Here is a 16374-nt window from a genome sequence, read left to right on the forward strand (position 1 = left end):
GGGTTGGCAGCTGGTAATGATGGTGTTGGTGGTGGATCTGATGGTAGTGGCAAAAGCAAAATAGGACCGAATGCAGGAGGTGTTGAGCCTGCGTCATCGTCTGGCTCCACAAGGCCTCGAAGGCTTAGCTTTCTAGGAGTTGGCAAACCGCTTTTAAAGCCAGAGCTTCAGGAAAAAGTTTTGGCTTACATTGCTGACTCCACCTCTATCGCCTCCTCTTCTGAAGTTGTAAAAAATAAAAGCACTGAGTCGTCATTGGAGGCTCATGTTCATGAACCACACCTTTCCTTGTGTCCTTCACCCCAACCAAGATTGAAGGATGACGCAGGCCATACTACTGATTACTCCATGGAGCTGTTTTCACATACCATGCCTGGATTATCAAGTGAAATGGTGAATTACCCAGGCTAAGATGAATCTGACATGGAGTGCACTGATGCACAGCCACTGATAGATGATTCTGCTGGTACATTCACTCAGAGCACTACATTGTCCTCGCAGTGTACAGAGCCAGATTCTGACCCTGATGAGACTCAGGTGCCCCTTCCCGCACACTATACCACCATACACGGTGACACAGAGGAAGGTGCACATGACAATGAAGAGGAGGTGATGGATGACCCAGTTGTTGACCCAGATTGGCATCCATTGGGGGAAGAGGGTGCTGCTTCCAATAGCTCAGATGAGGAGGAGGAGCATCCACAGCAGACATCAACATCGCAACAGCTGTTATCTGGCAGGCCCGGAGCACTCCAAAGACAGGTTCCAAAAATCAAAAGAGTTGCTGGACAGCTTGTCCAGAAGGTCAAAATATCACAGCGTGCTAGGCCGCAAAATGTCTGCCAAAGTAGGAAGAGTGCAGTGTGGCACTTTTTTGAACAAAATCCTCATGATCAGGCCAAGGTTATCTGTAAGAAGTGCACAAAGACCTTTAGCCGAGGGAAAAATCTGAAAAATTTGAATACCAGTTGCATGCTTAGACATTTAACCAGCATGCACTTGCAAGCGTGGACACAACACCAAACCTCAAGTACCACATGTGCAACTGCTCACAAAGAAGGTAGTCAGCAACGCTACATTGTTTCCCCCACTGTAAGACCACCGGTTAGCACAGCAGCAAATGTTGAGGTGTCGTTGCAAGGCCACAGCAGTCAGGGAATCCCACTGTTATATCAACGAAAGACTGAAACTAGGCCATCAGAAAGAACACCAACTCCATCACCATCATCAACCCTCTCTCAGTCCGCCCTGTCCAATGCTACTTCCACCATATGCAGCTCTCAAGTCCAGCTCACACTCCCAGACACTGAGTAGGTCAAGAAAGTACTCAGTCTCTCATCCGCGTACACTGGGTTTGAACGCCCACATTGCCAAACTAATCTCGTTTGAGATGATGCCCTATCGGTTGGTGGAAAGCGCAGCTTTCCGCGAACTCATGGCCTATGCAGTACCACGCTATGTCCTACCCAGTCGCCACTTCTTCTCTCACAAAGCCATCCCAGCCCTCCACCATCATGTGAAAGACCACATTGTCCATGCACTCAAGCAGTCAGTGAGTGGAAAGGTGCACCTCACAACTGATGCATGGTCCAGTCGGCATGGCCAGGGCCATTACATGTCCATCACTGCGCACTGGGTTAATGTGGTGGATGCAGGGTCCACAGGGGACAGCGGTGGTGGGACAGTGCTGCCTAGCCCATGGTATAGGAAACAGTTGGCTGTAGGCGTTCGACCCTCCTCCTCCTCCAGAAGCGAAAGCTCGTCCACAGAGCGCAGTCGTACGAGCACTCCATCTGCAGCTGCCACTGTTGCACACGAGGTGTCCCCCTATCGAGCAGCTAGTGGAAAGCGTCAGCAGGCTGTGTTGCAGATGATGTGTTTGGGCGACAGACACACCACGGAGGTGCTGGCCGAGTACTTTCAGCGACAAACTGAGTCATGGCTGGGCAGTGTACATCTTGAGGCAGGCAAGGTAGTTAGTGATAACGGCCATAATTTTGTGGCAGTCATAGCCCTTTCAAAACTCAGCCACATACCTTGCTTGGCTCACACCTTGAACCTGGTGGTGCAGTGCTTCCTCAATAATTATCCGTAGTTAACAGCCCTGCTCCAGAAGGTGCGAAGACTGTGCGCGCACATCCGCCGGTCGCCTGTACACTCCATTCGTATGCAGAAGCTGCAGCGATTGCTCCACCTTCCCGACCACCGCCTCATTATCGACATTGCAACAAGGTGGAACTCCACCCTGCACATGGTTGAGCGGCTGTGAGAGCAGAGGCAGGCCATAATGCATTTGTGGGAGGATACACGGCCAGGCACTTTGAGAGCAGACATGGAGTTGACAGGTGTGCAGTAGTCGAAGCTGAAAGACCTCTGTAAAGTCCTTCAGTGTTTTGAGGAATGCACATGGCTGGTAAGCGCAGACGACGCCATCCTAAGCATGAGCATCCCACTTATGCATCTGCTCATGCAAACTTTGATGCACCTTAAGGAGCAGGCGTCTGCAGCCAATGTTGACGAGGAGGAAGAGGTGGAGGGAATCCTTGATGACATTCAGCCATTGTCTGCTCAGGGACCTCTCCTGGACCAGGTGGAGGAAGAAGAGGAGGAGGTGGATGATGATGGGGTTGATTACTTAGGGGAGGAGGATGCATCTCGTGGGGCAAGTGAAAATGTTGGTGTGGCAAGGTCTGGTACAGGGTTTGTGCGTGACTGGAGGGATGTGGATTTGCCAGAAAGTGCTCCTCCACCCAGCACTCGCAGTGCATCATTGACACCGGGAACATTGGCCCACATGTCAGATTATGCCTTGCAGATCCTAAAAAGGGACCCACGCATTGCCAAAATGATGAACGATGACGACTACTGGTTGGCCAGCATCCTGGATCCACGCTATAAAGGCAAATTACAAAACATCATGCCACAGGAGAACCTTGACCTAATATTGGCTACTAAACAAGCAACTCTGGTTAACCGGTTGGTTGAGGCATTCCCAGCACACAGCAGCGGTGATGGTTCTCACACGAGCCGTACGGGCCGGGGGCAGCTTGGCAGAGGTGTTCGTCGTGCACACAGCAGAAGTGGCGTTGGAGACAGGGGTTTCATGACAATGTTGTGGACTGATTTTTCACGGACCGCTCACACAACTGTTAATACAGCATCGATGGAAAGTGACAGGAGACAGCAGTTTGTCAACTATGGTTAACAACTACTTTTCCTCCCATATCGATGTTCTCCCGCACAGGTCATTCCCCTTTGACTATTGGGCCGCTAAACTGGACACCTGGCCTGAATTGGCACAATATGCCTTACAGGAGCTCGCTTGCCCAGCTGCAAGTGTGCTATCGGAAAGAGTCTTCAGTGCAGCTGGATCAATCCTGACAGAAAAAAGGACCCGTCTGTCAACCCAAAATGTGGATGATCTAACCTTCATTAAAATGAACCATGCATGGGTTTCCAAGGATTTTGTCCCACCTTCCCTTGATGACACATAGGTTGCCAGTAAAATGGCTTGCTTTGGTCCTCCTCCTATTCCGCGAACTTGACCTATTTCGCCTTTTGCAGCAGCTGAATGACCCACATCTACATATGCCACTTTGTAAACCTCCCTAAGTGGGCGGCCCCCCCCATGGCCGGGGTCACCACCTAGCGCACAAAACCGTGTGAGTGCCGTTGCCCTGGACAGGTGGGTAGGCCGACTCTTGGGCGCGGGCACTGGCATAGGGTCTCTCATAGTGCAATCAAGTGTCTCTGACAGTGGTGGTGCACACCCGCCGTCAGACACACCGTCGTACTATGAGGGGCCCAGTGCCAGTACCGACGCCCACGAGTGTGCCCCCTTGCTTGGGCAGGGCCCCAGCATTTGCAATGTTTACCTCTCCCTGCTCCTCCGCTGTGTAGTCTGTGCTGTCAAATCCTTCACTGGGACTGCCACTACAAATTGATTGAACTGAAAGATGATGGTTAAGATGTAGCTATGCCCTGTCCTGCTGGCCGGGCTCTAGCTCCAGATGATCAGTGGCTTCCATTTCTTATGGACGTCGACTCACAATTACATGCAGTGGTGGTTTATCATCAGTTTTCACAGTTTTCCTACTCACAAACGTGTGACATTCTGGCGCACATTTCAAAATGTGCCCTCTCATGCCAATCAAATAGAATTGCCTACGGCCTGTGGCTTCTGTCTTTTGCACTCCAAAGTTACGTGACAGATCATGATAGCCAGTGAGCACCATGTTTACATCGCTCCCTGTGATAAAAATTGGATTGAGATGAGTAACAGTGATGGAATCAACGGAAGTGCGATACAGCAAGACTATTCACAAAAAAATGTTTTCACTGTCTCAACACACAAATTAATTGAGGGTCAGCATCGCCTATGAGAATTGTGACTGAAGTTTTTCCCGTGAATAATAATTCCTAGATTTCTGCAATCAATAGCCTTTGTCACTAATTGTATGCATCTCATTTCCTATTGCGGAGAGGCTGGACTGTATTACTGAGACAGAAATATATATGAAGATTTAAAAATAACACCAAAAGTATATAGTTGTGTACGCCTCAAATGCATTTCCTTTTTTCCACTTTTTAGATTGCTGTGTAATCCATACTGAGAACACGGAGATTTTACATGTTTAAATTATGCTATATATATACCTGCTATCCAGTGATAAAGTACCCTTTCTCAACTTTGTACAATCTGGTCAAATCCATACTGGGCCTGAGAACATCTGAGTCTGCCTCCTGATCTATAGACATATATTTTTAATGTGTAAACTAGGCTACATATATACGTGTTATCCGGTGAAACTGTACCCTTTATCAACTTTCTACAATGTTGTTAAACCCACACTGGGCCTGAGAACGGCTGCCGAGCTGTTAAGCAAGCTACAGCACCTGTGGTTTGGACACGTAATATTTTCAGGAACGACGGTTAGGCCTAACTCCGGAATTGCGGTTGACCTGAACTTACTGGGAAATCATCGTTCGCGGGGAATAATCTGAATCCCAGATCCCCATCACTAACGGAGTTCAGCAGGTTATCTGCACCTGTAAGCGACAAAAGCTGGTCCTTTCAGTGTAGCGTGCATGCAGCCCCGTACATGTACTGGAATGCTAGACCTGTTATTGCTCGATCTCACGTGCCACAGCCTCGCGTATCCCTCTAGTAAGCTTGACGCGTACCGCGGGGCCATGCCGGAGTCTCGGTCATTAACGGAATAAAGCTGAGAAATCGCTAGCACAACTACAAACGGACATACCACACCACACACAGAATCGACAAAGCTTGCAATCTGTTCATCTTTTCTGTAGCTTGTATGGTAGTGGTTTCCCGGGTGCAGTCCAATTAAGCCACAGGCTCCACTCCTGGTGGTGCCCTTTTGGACATTCCTTTAAGGTTCAGCTTTGCAATCATACTGCCCCCGGAAACCAAAAACTTTGCCTTCAGGGACGCTGTTTGGAGGTTCGTGGGAATAACTCCACCCGATCAGCAGTCGGCATATGGGTCGCCCTCCCAGGGCTGTGGGGTACTCGGTACCGGGCCGGTGTCAGTGGGATGTGTCACAGCAGCGGTGACCCGGACGGTGGCCCTGGGCACCCATGTAAATGGCGTGGTATAATGGTAAAGAGTTTATATAGATAGTTTGACGCCACCTGTGGCGTTCGGCAACATAGATGTTAGGCCGACGCTGCATGCAGATCCTCTGGGACTGATGGTGTTGTGCAGCAAAGAGGGTGAAGCTCCCCACAGGTGGAGCTGGAGTCCCAGGGAAGTGTAGATGTAGTGATGGGGGAAAGGCAAAGGCGGTGTAGGTGCTGGTACCCAGATGTAGCGGTGCTGGAATAACTGTAGGACACCAGAGCGTGCAGTTCCAAAGCTTTACTCACAGTCTGCAGGTTACACAGATGCCTGCCTCCGTGCTGTGTCCTCCGGGTCAGGACCTCTGCCAACCTCCGGGACCAGAATGGAAAGCTCCCTTCCAACACTCCACCAACATGTACCTTCCTGAACGTCTCCTTTCTAGCGCTTGTGGGGGAAGCACTCACAGGACCGTGGTTCACTGAAACGCCTCCTGTCTAACAGATGTTCCTCAGACTTTACTTGTATGGCAGACAGCTGTAGCCTTTTCCTTCTGCCTCGCACACGTCGATGCTGGGGCCTCCGAGCCTTAGTTGGGTACAGAGCATTTATAGCTGCTACTTCCCCCGCTTTCTGCTGCAGGAACGTCAGTGTCCCTACAAACTCAGAGACCGGAATCCGGACCATGCGCTCCAGCTAGGAGTGAGCCTTAACTCTGCTCATCCTCCAGCTCCCCTTCTCACGTCCACACACTTCCCCTTCCCTGCACAGAGTGCCCTAACTTACCTCCTCCCGACCACAGAGAGCAGCTCCTCAGCAGTCAGGTTCAGAGGTCTCCCTGCTGGCCTGGAGTGGGAAATGTGTTGTGTGTTGGTTTCACTGCTAGAGAGATCCTTCGTTGCTCCAAGCTTGACAACACACTCCCTAGGAGGAAGGCAATGCCACAGTGGCGACCGTACTCTTGGGGACGCCACAAGTGCACTGAGGCCCAGCCACTGCTGGATGATGCTGCTGGTACATTGACCCAGACCACTACATTCCCCTCGCACTCTACACAGCCAGAATCTGACCAAGAGGAAACTCCGGTTCCCCTTCCCGCATACTATACCACCTTACACGGTGACAAAGAGGAAGGTGCAGATGAAAGTGCAGGTTCCTTGAGCAGGTGAGGGGGCATACTTATGGGCAATGGCACTGGCACAGGGCACCGCATAGTACGCAAAAGTGTGTCTGCCGGTGGGAGGGCCTAAACAGCCAAGTGCAGTGAGATGGAAGATGGGGACGACAAGGAGTTCAGAGTAGTGCAAGGATTCCCTAGCAAGGAGACTTAAGTAATTGTTTTCAATGTTGGGACAGCAATTTTTGGGGAGCACTATACTCTGGTGAATGATATATGGGGCCCACCATACACTGGAGCATTCCAAAGGTGGACATCAGACACTGGAGCAGCATTTACAGGGCCCATTATACACTAGAGCAGTAGAAATGGGGCCCATTATATATGGAGCATTAATTGGGCCCATAAGACAGTGGAGCTTCATCCATTGGAACCAACATATACTGTAGCATTATGTGGAGCTCATCATATACGGTTTGAAACATTATATGGGAATAATGATTCCGTATGGAGAAATATATGGGCCTCATTACTCTGTGTAGCGCACTAAGCGCTGGCCATAATACTGTATGGAGTTATATATTGTCCGTTTTTGGAGGTATTGGAGAATTTAAAATGGATATCAGTCATGAGATGTAAGAAGTGAAGTATTTTTCATTGTACTATACCGCTATTTCTCTGCCGTATCGGAGCATCATGAGTTGTGGTATGTGTTAAAGGGGCGCTCTTTGGCCCTGGGCCCACAAAAAACTGGAGCCAGCCCTCCCCCCCACAACTGTAGCCAAATAACCCCCATTTTTCAGTGCGTAACTAGTGTTATGAAGTTAATTAAGGTTGACAAGCTTCAGTAACAAGAATTTATGCTTTTGGCATTCAAATGGGCACTATTGGTGTGTTTCCTGTCCTCCTCTCACTGCCGACTTTAATTCTCCATTGACTTACATTGGGTTTCGTGTTTCGGGACGACCCCGACTTTTCCCTATAGTCGGCCGATTTTGCTCGACCCGACTTTTGGAAAAGTCGGGTTTCATGAAACGAATCTCGACCCTAAAAAACCAAAAGTCGCTCAACACTAGTCCTTAGGAAAGGCGAGCCTAAGGCATTTCAGAGGCCAATCCACAAGCTCGTATTGATACTGCCAATTGAGGACATTCCAGTATGATGAATCACGAACAGAACACTGCCCTACTATTTTGTCCATTGGATTACAGTTGGGTCGGAGACAGTTTGGCCTAGTGCGGCTTCTCCGATCCGAAGATGGGTACCATTGGATTGTCTCAGGAACTGAGTGTCATCTTCTTTGTTTTTGAAGTTGTTATTATTGCATGCATATTCATGTTTCTTTTCTAGGTTATTGAACTTTAAAGAAAAAAAAACTATATAGTGAAATCCCTTATGGAATTTCAGACGGGGAGTGTGCTGTCCCATCTAAGATTATGATTGTATGCTTATATAGTTGTCATGTTACCTTTCTTTATGTTCAATTTTGCATTTGGTCTGCTGCCACCTGCTGTCCTTTTTCTGTATATCAGACTGCAGCTTATTAATTCTTTTACATGCCTTCAACTTCCTGGTCAGGTGACTCCTTCTCTTCCTGCCGGTGGCCATTACTAGATTCATCTTCACCCGGGAGAGACACGCTTACCAGGCTGTGGAAGGCATCAGTTTTTTTACCACACTCACTTTGTTGCTCACACAACTTGCTGAATCATCTTGCTGTACCACCTGGATTGTTACATCTGCATTTCTGGAGAAGTACTGTATTACCAATCATACGCTGTATGTCCAGATTTCCAATAAACAAGTTTGGACTTCACAATATCTGGTGTGTATCATCTCTCTGGACGCAAAACAGCAACAATGGTCCTGTCTGCTCTGCATTGTGGAAACGGAAGGTAGGAATCTTTCCCAGCCCCAATCAACTACACCTCCATTCGCCTCATGTGGGGACAGAACATACTGAACTTAGGGTTCTGCTTATATTACCCACTTCCTATGATGATTCATTTGAGAATCCTCAGTCTATGATGACACTCAAGCAATTCATCAATAGCAGACTGAAACTGCTGTCTCTCCACTTTCTACCCTGAAACATCGCATCCTTGAAGGGGGAAGGGGCTGGGACATCCTGACACTCCTCTTATTTTGTTTACTGACCTGAAAGGAAGAGTCATCAGTGATGCTCATTACAGGGGCTGGTCCCTGCAGTGTCTCCCTTGTGCAATGTCTCCACCAGCACCCTGTGCGATGAGAGCAGTGTCCGGTCTGTTGTCTGCTTACCTGAATAGTAAAAAGATGGCGCTGCTTGCAGTCAGAAATAAAATACAACAGTGTACTTCTGATATTTGAGTGCTTACTTCATGAATCATAGCTGTTCATTAGTTCCCCCAAAAATTGATTTCATTGATAACAACTGACATCCTACCTAGTTTGAGCAAGGTCTACTACTTCTCGGATGACTCTTCTGCACTGCATAAAAATAGGAAAAACTTTATAATACAGGACCATTCTTGAAGAAAACCTGTTGGAGTCTGCAAAAGACCAGAGACTGGGACGGAGATTTGTCTTCCAACAAGACAATGATCCCAAACATAAAGCAAAATCTACTAATGGAATGGTTCACAAATAAACGTTTCCAGGTGTTAGAATGGCCAAGTCAAAGTCCAGACCTGAATCCTGTGGAAAGAGCTGAAAACTGCTGTTCACAAACGATCTCCATCAAACCTCACTGAGCTCGAGCTGTTTGCCAAGGAAGAATGGGCAAGAATTTCAGTCTCTCGATGTACAAAACTGATAGAGACATACCCCAAGTGACTTGCAGCTGTAATCGCAGCAAAAGGTGGCGCAACAAAGTATTAAGTTAAAGGAGCCAAATAATATTGCACGCCCCACTTTTCAGTTTTTGAATTTCCACAAAAATTTTAAATAACCAATAAATTTCGTCCAACTTCACAATTGTGTCCCACTTGTTGATTCTTCACCAAAAATTTACATTTGGTATCTTTATGTTTAAAGCATGATATGTGGGAAAAGGCTGAAAAGTTCCAGGCATCGTGCTCCTGCGCAGGCGTACTGATCTGGTGAGGGCAGAGTACTGCAGTGTGGAGGTGCTGGGCCTCTCTGACCTTTCCCGCTGCCTGCGCACTGCAGTACTCTGCTCTGCCCTCAACAGCAGGAGCGCGACACGAAGCGAGCAGGAGGACGACATCGCAAGAAGATGGGAGGCGCCGGACCTGCGACACCAATCGGACCGGACCGCCCCCGGGCGAGTATAATAAAACTTGTTTTTCTCAACCTTCAGGTCAGATCGGGGGCTTATCTACAGCATTACAGGATACTGCAGAGAAGCCCCGAAAGGCAGTGGCCGCATCTTATTGAGAAAAAACGAGGGGACAGGTTCCTTTTAACAGAAAAAACCCACGGTGACTGGAGAGGTGGACGCCGAATATGAGGCTCAGCCGGACTCTGGAAGGGGTTAAATGAAGGAGATTTCGGCACTTTAGCTCCTGGTATGGAGTCGATAGCACAATCATATGCCGCCATATAGTAGCCGTCCGGTAACTGGTGATAATTCCCTCATGTGTGGGGTCTATTTGTCTCCAGAGAAATCACACGTTACATTCCACACACAACACTGTGTAGAAAAGGCGGCGCGGGGTAATTGTGCCAGTAGTGAGGGGGAATAATGGCGGGAAGGTCACTGACTGAGGAGAAGTCTCCATGTCTGCACTCCGGAGATCATGTGACCACTGACTCCTCCCCTCCTGTGACCTCATCACAGGTCCTGTGCGCACAAAGCAGCCATATATGTGGAGTGCGGGTGGAGGTAAGTGCTGGAGATTCCCCATTACTGAGCGCGGGGGACATTAACGCCTTCAGTAATGAGACGCTTTTGGGGTCTTTGTTGCCACTTTATAAGAATCATTGCATTTTTGTTCTGTTTCCTGTAATAGATACATACATGGAAGACAGGAAGTGAGGAAACGGATTGTTCTCATAGTACAGGGCCCCTTTCTTGGCCTCACACAGTGTAATGCCCCCATTATGTCCCTTATGCAGTATATATGATGCCCCCACACAGTGTAATGCCCCCATTATGCCCCTTATACAGTATATATGATCCCCCCACAGTGTAATGCCCCCATTATGCCCCTTATGCAGTATATATGATGCCCCCACACAGTGTAATGCCCCCACACAGTGTAATGCCTCCATTATGCCCCTTATGCAGTATATATGATCCCCCCACAGTGTAATGCCCCCATTATGCCCCTTATGCAGTATATATGATGCCCCCCTCACAGTGTAATGACCCCATTATGCCCCTTATACAGTATATACGATCCCCCCACAGTGTAATGCCCCCATTATGCCCCTTATGCAGTATATATGATGCCCCCACACAGTGTAATGCCTCCATTATGCCCCTTATGCAGTATATATGATGCCCACCACACAGTGTAATGCCCCCATTATGCCCCTTATGCAGTATATATGATGCCCCCACACAGTGTAATGCCTCCATTATGCCCCTTATGCAGTATATATGATGCCCCCCACACAGTGTAATGCCCCCATTATGCCCCTTATGCAGTATGTATGATGTCCCCACACAGTGTAATGCCCCCATTATGCCCCTTATGCAGTATATATGATGCCCCCACACAGTGTAATGCCCCCATTATGCCCCTTATGCAGTATATATGATCCCCCACAGTGTAATGCCCCCATTATGCCCCTTATGCAGTATATATGATGTCCCCACACAGTGTAATGCCCCCATTATGCCCCTTATGCAGTATATATGATACTCCCCACACAGTGTAATGCCCCCATTATGCCCCTTATGCAGTATATATGATGACCCCCACACAGTGTAATGCCCCCATTATGCCCCTTATGCAGTATATATGATGTCCCCACACAGTGTAATGCCCCCATTATGCCCCTTATGCAGTATATATGATGCCCCCACACAGTGTTAAGCCTCCATTATGCCCCTTATGCAGTATATATGATGCCCCCCACACAGTGTAATGCCCCCATTATGCCCCTTATGCAGTATATATGATGCCCCCACACAGTGTAATGCCTCCATTATGCCCCTTATGCAGTATATATGATGCCCCCACACAGTGTAATGCCCCTATTATGCCCCTTATGCAGTATATATGATGCCTCCACACAGTATAATGCTCCCATTATGCCCCTTATGCAGTATATATGATACTCCCCACACAGTGTAATGCCCCCATTATTCCCCTTATGCAGTATATATGATGCCCCCACACAGTATAATGCCCCCACACAGTGTAATGCCTCCATTATGCCCCTTATGCAGTATATATGATCCCCCCACAGTGTAATGCCCCCATTATGCCCCTTATGCAGTATATATGATACTCCCCACACAGTGTAATGCCCCCATTATGCCCCTTATGCAGTATATATGATGTCCCCACACAGTGTAATGCCCCCATTATGCCCCTTATACAGTATATATGATGTCCCCACACAGTGTAATGCCCCCATTATGCCCCTTATGCAGTATATATGATACTCCCCACACAGTGTAATGCCCCCATTATGCCCCTTATGCAGTATATATGATGCCCCCACACAGTGTAATGCCCCCATTATGCCCCTTATGCAGTATATATGATGCCCCCACACAGTGTAATGCCCCCATTATGCCCCTTATGCAGTATATATGATGTCCCCACACAGTTTAATGCCCCCATTATGCCCCTTATGCAGTATATATGATGTCCCCACACAGTGTAATGCCCACATTATGTCCCTTATGCAGTATATATGATGCCCCCACACAGTGTAATGCCCCCATTATGCCCCTTATACAGTATATATGATCCCCCCACAGTGTAATGCCCCCATTATGCCCCTTATGCAGTATATATGATGCCCCCACACAGTGTAATGCCCCCACACAGTGTAATGCCTCCATTATGCCCCTTATACCGTATATATGATCCCCCCACAGTGTAATGCCTCCATTATGCCCCTTATGCAGTATATATGATCCCCCCACAGTGTAATGCCCCCATTATGCCCCTTATGCAGTATATATGATGCCCCCCTCACAGTGTAATGACCCCATTATGCCCCTTATACAGTATATACGATCCCCCCACAGTGTAATGCCCCCATTATGCCCCTTATGCAGTATATATGATGCCCCCACACAGTGTAATGCCTCCATTATGCCCCTTATGCAGTATATATGATGCCCACCACACAGTGTAATGCCCCCATTATGCCCCTTATGCAGTATATATGATGCCCCCACACAGTGTAATGCCTCCATTATGCCCCTTATGCAGTATATATGATGCCCCCCACACAGTGTAATGCCCCCATTATGCCCCTTATGCAGTATGTATGATGTCCCCACACAGTGTAATGCCCCCATTATGCCCCTTATGCAGTATATATGATGCCCCCACACAGTGTAATGCCCCCATTATGCCCCTTATGCAGTATATATGATCCCCCACAGTGTAATGCCCCCATTATGCCCCTTATGCAGTATATATGATGCCCCCACACAGTGTAATGCCCCCATTATGCCCCTTATGCAGTATATACAGTGGGGCAAAAAAGTATTTAGTCAGTCAGCAATAGTGCAAGTTCCACCACTTAAAAAGATGAGAGGCGTCTGTAATTTACATCATAGGTAGACCTCAACTATGGGAGACAAACTGAGAAAAAAAAATCCAGAAAATCACATTGTCTGTTTTTTTTCATTTTATTTGCATATTATGGTGGAAAATAAGTATTTGGTCAGAAACAAAATTTCATCTCAATACTTTGTGATATATCCTTTGTTGGCAATGACAGAGGTCAAACGTTTTCTGTAAGTCTTCACAAGGTTGCCACACACTGTTGTTGGTATGTTGGCCCATTCCTCCATGCAGATCTCCTCTAGAGCAGTGATGTTTTTGGCTTTTCGCTTGGCAACACGGACTTTCAACTCCCTCCAAAGGTTTTCTATAGGGTTGAAATCTGGAGACTGGCTAGGCCACTCCAGGACCTTGAAATGCTTCTTACGAAGCCACTCCTTCGTTTCCCTGGCGGTGTGCTTTGGATCATTGTCATGTTGAAAGACCCAGCCACGTTTCATCTTCAATGCCCTTGCTGATGGAAGGAGGTTTGCACTCAAAATCTCACGATACAGGGCCCCATTCATTCTTTCATGTACCCGGATCAGTCGTCCTGGCCCCTTTGCAGAGAAACAGCCCCAAAGCATGATGTTTCCACCACCATGCTTTACAGTAGGTATGGTGTTTGATGGATGCAACTCAGTATTCTTTTTCCTCCAAACACGACAAGTTGTGTTTCTACCAAACAGTTCCAGTTTGGTTTCATCAGACCATAGGACATTCTCCCAAAACTCCTCTGGATCATCCAAATGCTCTCTAGCAAACTTCAGACGGGCCCGGACATGTACAGGCTTAAGCAGTGATACACGTCTGGCACTGCAGGATCTGAGTCCATGGTGGCGTAGTGTGTTACTTATGGTAGGCCTTGTTACATTGGTCCCAGCTCTCTGCAGTTCATTCACTAGGTCCCCCCGCGTGGTTCTGGGATTTTTGCTCACCGTTCTTGTGATCATTCTGACCCCACGGGGTGGGATTTTGCGTGGAGCACCAGATCAAGGGAGATTATCAGTGGTCTTGTATGTCTTCCATTTTCTAATTATTGCTCCCACAGTTGATTTCTTCACTCCAAGCTGGTTGGCTATTGCAGATTCAGTCTTCCCAGCCTGGTGCAGGGCTACAGTTTTGTTTCTGGTGTCCTTTGACAGCTCTTTGGTCTTCACCATAGTGGAGTTTGGAGTCAGACTGTTTGAGGGTGTGCACAGGTGTCTTTTTATACTGATAACAAGTTTAAACAGGTGCCATTACTACAGGTAATGAGTGGAGGAAAGAGGAGACTCTTAAAGAAGAAGTTACAGGTCTGTGAGAGCCAGAAATCTTGATTGCTTGTTTCTGACCAAATACTTATTTTCCACCATAATATGCAAATAAAATGAAAAAAAAACAGACAATGTGATTTTCTGGATTTTTTTTTCTCAGTTTGTCTCCCATAGTTGAGGTCTACCTATGATGTAAATTACAGACGCCTCTCATCTTTTTAAGTGGTGGAACTTGCACTATTGCTGACTGACTAAATACTTTTTTGCCCCACTGTATGATGTCCCCACACAGTGTAATGCCCCCATTATGCCCCTTATGCAGTATATATGATACTCCCCACACAGTGTAATGCCCCCATTATGCCCCTTATGCAGTATATATGATGACCCCCACACAGTGTAATGCCCCCATTATGCCCCTTATGCAGTATATATGATGCCCCCACACAGTGTAATGCCCCCATTATGCCCCTTATGCAGTATATATGATGTCCCCACACAGTGTAATGCCCCCATTATGCCCCTTATGCAGTATATATGATGCCCCCACACAGTGTTAAGCCTCCATTATGCCCCTTATGCAGTATATATGATGCCCCCCACACAGTGTAATGCCCCCATTATGCCCCTTATGCAGTATATATGATACTCCCCACACAGTGTAATGCCCCCATTATGCCCCTTATGCAGTATATATGATGTCCCCACACAGTGTAATGCCCCCATTATGCCCCTTATACAGTATATATGATGTCCCCACACAGTGTAATGCCCCCATTATGCCCCTTATGCAGTATATATGATACTCCCCACACAGTGTAATGCCCCCATTATGCCCCTTATGCAGTATATATGATGCCCCCACACAGTGTAATGCCCCCATTATGCCCCTTATGCAGTATATATGATGCCCCCACACAGTGTAATGCCCCCATTATGCCCCTTATGCAGTATATATGATGTCCCCACACAGTTTAATGCCCCCATTATGCCCCTTATGCAGTATATATGATGTCCCCACACAGTGTAATGCCCACATTATGCCCCTTATGCAGTATATATGATACTCCCCACACAGTGTAATGCCCCCATTATGCCCCTTATGCAATATATATGATGCCCCCCACACAGTGTAATGCCCCCATTATGCCCCTTATGCAGTATATATGATGCCCCCACACAGTGTAATGCCCCCATTATGCCCCTTATGCAGTATATATGATGTCCCCACACAGTGTAATGCCCCCATTATGCCCCTTATGCAGTATATATGATGCCCCCCACACAGTGTAATGCCCCCATTATGCCCCTTATGCAGTATATACGATGCCCCCGCACAGTGTAATGCCTCCATTATGCCCCTTATGCAGTATATATGATGCCCCCACACAGTGTAATGCCCCCATTATGCCCCTTATGCAGTATATATGATGCCCCCCACACAGTGTAATGCCCCTTATGCAGTATATATGATGTCCCCACACAGTGTAATGCCCCCATTATGCCCCTTATTCAGTATATATGATGCCCCCCACACAGTGTAATGCCCCCATTATGCCCCTTATGCAGTATATATGATACTCCCCACACAGTGTAATGCCCCCATTATGCCCCTTATGCAGTATATATGATGCCCCCACACAGTGTAATGCCCCCATTATGTCCCTTATGCAGTATATATGATACTCCCCACACAGTGTAATGCCCCCATTATGCCCCTTATGTAGTATATATGATGCC

At 47.6% G+C, this 16374-nt stretch overlaps 1 protein-coding gene across 8 annotated transcripts in view; it reads left to right on the forward strand.

The window, feature by feature from the left end:
- LOC141047087 (uncharacterized) overlaps positions 1-16374 on the forward strand; it is a 503667-nt gene that overhangs the window by 154930 nt on the left and 332363 nt on the right. The window lies entirely within an intron of this gene.

The sequence above is a fragment of the Dendrobates tinctorius genome, unplaced genomic scaffold (assembly GCF_039654945.1).
Source record: "Dendrobates tinctorius isolate UK_male_01 unplaced genomic scaffold, ASM3965494v1 ptg000126l, whole genome shotgun sequence".
NCBI lineage: Eukaryota > Metazoa > Chordata > Amphibia > Anura > Dendrobatidae > Dendrobates > Dendrobates tinctorius.